We start from the raw sequence: 4,169 nt of genomic DNA, 5'->3' as shown, positions 1-4,169 counted from the left end.
CACCATTTACTTTCAAAAGAAGATCCCTTTCTTTTGTCTCCTTGAGCATGGAAAATGAAAGATCACATTCATGATTACACTTCTATTTACCCCCCCCCCCCACCACCCCCACTTAGGTTTGTGTCACTCGGTCACCACCCTAGTATTTCTGTGTTTCGGGACAAACAATTTGTTTTTATATCAAGTCTTCAAATACAAGCTTCTCATTTTAGTAGCAAAGCATGGCTGTGCATCGTTTACCTTTTACACATGTCAAAAGCACTACTTTGAGAGCATCATCGTCACAAATTTATCACAATTCACCTGCCCATCAACATAATTCACCTGTCCATCAACATCCACCTCTCAAATCATTTTATCAACCTACTCATCTGTCAATTTCTCTCCTAGATTTTTCATCACATGGCAAAGCGCCATAGCAAAAACAAACCCATTTTGGTCCTTGTAAAAGCCTTGAATGGTTTTTTCAACTCCTCCTCAGAGTTGGTATCCATCATCTTACAAGACATCAGATTCAAAAACTTGAGAAAATTGATCGTTCCATTTCCATTTGCATCCATTTCATTGATCATCTCTTGTAGCTCTACTTCTATTGTGTTTTGTCCAAGTGAGTGCATCCTAGTACCAAGCTCTTTGGTGGTGATATTTCCATCGCCATCTTTGTCAAAGAGAACGTAAGCTTCTTGAACTTTGAGATCTTCTCTCCAATCAATTGCTGAGCCATCGTGCTAGAGAAGGCATGCACAGAAGATCATGAAAAAAAGACGAAAGAAAGAATGGGTAGCCGTAAGAAGAAAGATGATGAAAAATGGAAAATCATGAGGAGGAGGACTGCGTTTTGCCACTCGGATAGCCCATAGATTCAATTTTCTTCACCACATCCATGCCCTCAACAACACGTCCAAACACAACCTGCTTTCCGTTGAGCCACTGGGTCTAGATAGCGTAGAGTAAAAACTCCGAGCGGTTATTTTTGGGCTCTACATTGGCCATGGAGAGCACACTAGGGTCAGTGTGTTTCTTGATGAAGTTCCCATCGGCAAACTTAGCCCCATAGATTGACTCCCCACCAGCTCCATCCCCGCAGGTGAGGTCTCCTCCTTGGCACATAATGTTCGGGAAAAATGTTTCTTAGCTTAATATCATGCCATTTCAATTTCAAAAATGCCGGTATAGAGCAAGGGAAGAAGGAGAAATTCAGTCCCAAAATAGAGAAAAATAGTGCAAAGAGCCCAAAAAAACCTAATTTTTAAAAATTTCCTAGTCGCAAATTCAAGGAAAAGAATTTTGTACGTTTGCATAAATGATTTTTCCCAAACACTGTTGACAAGTGAAGTTTAGAATCACCCTTTGAAATGAAGAGCCCTTGAATTGCAAAGGTTTGTCAAACTTGCATGAACCCTTCTCTCGAGTACACATTAAAGCCGTGGATGTAGGTCACTGGCTACAGCCGGCCGCTTTCACATGGTGGTGCATGTCCCCTTGCATGCGTAGTGCAAATTAAGGCTTGTGTGAGTTGCATGCATCGTGCATTCGATGGAGTTTCATTTCTCACTTAGGGCATGGTCATACGGGGCATAATTTGTAGCTACTTTGCCAAACTAAGCTCTTGCATCGGTAGGTGCCACAGACGTGGTCACGCGACACAGCAACAAAAAGACAAATGTAATTGGCACATAAATGGAGAATTGGTTATAGAGAGAGAGAGAGAGAGAGAGAGAGAGAGAGAGAGAGAGAGAGAGAGAGAGAGAGAGAGAGAGAGAGAGAGAGAGATAGAGAGAGAATAATTTTTGCAATAATGAGAGGATGAGAACCTCTTCGTTGCTTCCACGTCTATGCATTAAAGAAAAGGTTGTCAATGATCAGTTGCAATTAAGAAAATCACCGGCATAGTTTTGCTACTATGCTTAAATTGGCATAGTTGCAAACGGAGGGCTCCATTCTACTAAGCTTCAGCTCGCTTGTGTGTGACCACAATGTTGGCTTAGTTATTTGTGAAAATAACTGATAACTAATCCTTGTGCCACACAACCTTACAGCTTCCATGGTGCGCCCTTGATCATGCATAATACTTTATTTTCCATAGCTTTAAGTTGACAATAGACTCTCTCATTGAGTCCCCTCTTTTTGCTTATCTTGTATTGCCATGATAGACAAGACATAGCCATCACTTAGAGGTAGACGAGAGGATGGTTTACAGAGAGAGAGATAGAGAGATCTTGCCCTACCCGCATATTGGGCACTTATTATCATGTGATTACATGTCGGGAGAAGCATTTGCACCCGCCAACCGATGGTATCGGTTCCTTTTAGCACATCGAGAGCAGATCACATGACTGAAGCAAGAAGTGAGAAGGCCTAATATATTGTTGTCACCTCTCTCTCTCTATGTGTGTGTACAAGTACTCAAGCAACTGGAACAAACACACTTATGAAATACCGATCAACCACTTTGATTGAAGTGCAATCATGGACTGGGAGTCGCCCTCATTGGCCTATATGAGAGAGAGAGAGAGAGAGAGAGAGAGAGAGAGAGAATCTCAAAAAAGGTTTCCTTTCATTACTCCTTTTCCAAAATTGGACCCCCCCTACTACTCTTTTTTTATACGAAAAGATCCTATTATTGATTAGATTCCTCTTTAAGAAAACACCTAGGTAAAACATATATACACACAAGAGAGAAGATGAGGTGCTGAGGCTGAGAGCTAGAGAGAGAGAGAGAGAGAGAGAGAGAGAGAGAGAGAGAGAGAGAGAGAGAGAGAGAGAGAGAGATGATTCCTCCCGGTTGCTTCCTTGCAATATGGCATTAAGGATGTCTAGCAGGCTTAAATAGAAGACAGTAAAAAATCTCCTAATTGTTAGCCTCCAAAATAGTAAAGGAGAAAGACTTTTAAAAGATTTTGTGGATGGTGGAATACATGTTTATTCCTTCTAATGGGGATGGGGAACAAAATAAATTCGGAGAGACCTACTAGGGAAATTAGTGCATGCCTACAAAATATGTACAAATTTTGGTACACAATGCACATATAAGGCTTTATACATCTATGCATCAAAATTTTGAAGGATGCATCAATTTTTATACTTTGATGTGTAAAAATTTAATGTTTTGACAAGCTTGAAATCTATCTCGGGTTTTAAGCTTGACAAGACAAGCTTGAAATCTGACATATATTTCTAAAAAATACACGAAAGGTAAGTGTTTTTGTGATGCCTTGGGGAGAGAGGGAGAGAGAGAGAGAGAGAGACAGAGAGAGGGAGAGAGGGAGGGAGGCCTCATTTGGTTGGTACATAACCGTGTAGTGTGACTACTTTTCAATTATCAAGAAAAAGAGAGTTTACTCTTTTGATGGGTCTTGCTCGATTTAACCATTCGCTCGGTAAAGCTTGCTCGGTGTATGGTAAGACTCTGTATGATGTACCATTGGGCAAAGACAAACAAACATCTTGCACCCTCTATGTCAAACTCCGAACCATTGGTCAAGTGTAGACAACCAAAATTCCCACTAGAGAAGGTGCTATACCAGTCACAATACGGAGTGACATGGAAAACTATATCCTCATCTAGTAACCGACATGGAGAAGTGTCACTGCTCAAAGACATGCAATCAACAGGAACGCTAAAGGCAAATGGGACATCACCATCACTAGCATACGAAGCTACTGCTCTAGCATGCATCAAAACCTCATGTGCACCATGCATAGATCTCTGCTGCCATCTCATACATCTAAACCAATGGCACCCAATGTGTCATGTGTGACCACAATGCTAACATCGTACGTATAGGCAAGAACGAGACCACCATCTCTCAATGTCACACATGTCTGCTACCATAAGTGACCACCAAAATGGCAACAAAAGTGGGAGATCACTCGATCACTACACAATCAAGCAAACCATGACCAATCACATCAAAATCGATGCTCACATATGCATAAAATTACTTCACAATCTGATATCTGTAAGCATGACTTGGGACAAACTGCTCAACCGAGCGTAAAGTGTATAACCATATACGCAAGTAGAGAGAAAACTAGCTCAAAATGCATCCCACAAGAGAAACCGCTTGCAAAAATAAGCAAAAACGTGTGAAACCTGTGACTAGCAAAGTTTGTAGCCCCACAAGCATACGTAATCCTCACTCTTGCAAGAGTGGATACAAGAACAC

General features: G+C 41.3%; 1 pseudogene; it reads right to left on the bottom strand.

Moving 5' to 3' along the window:
• Positions 1-261: 261 nt before the first annotated feature.
• LOC147463037 (calmodulin pseudogene) lies at positions 262-724 on the bottom strand (annotated as a pseudogene).
• Between the last annotated feature and the right edge of the window lie 3,445 nt (positions 725-4,169).

This window comes from Adiantum capillus-veneris, chromosome 2 (genome assembly GCF_014529385.1).
Source record: "Adiantum capillus-veneris isolate H3 chromosome 2, ASM1452938v2, whole genome shotgun sequence".
Taxonomy (NCBI): Eukaryota; Viridiplantae; Streptophyta; class Polypodiopsida; order Polypodiales; family Pteridaceae; genus Adiantum; species Adiantum capillus-veneris.
The sequence above is the reverse complement of the archived record's forward strand: the minus strand, read 5'-3'. Positions and strand labels throughout refer to the sequence as shown.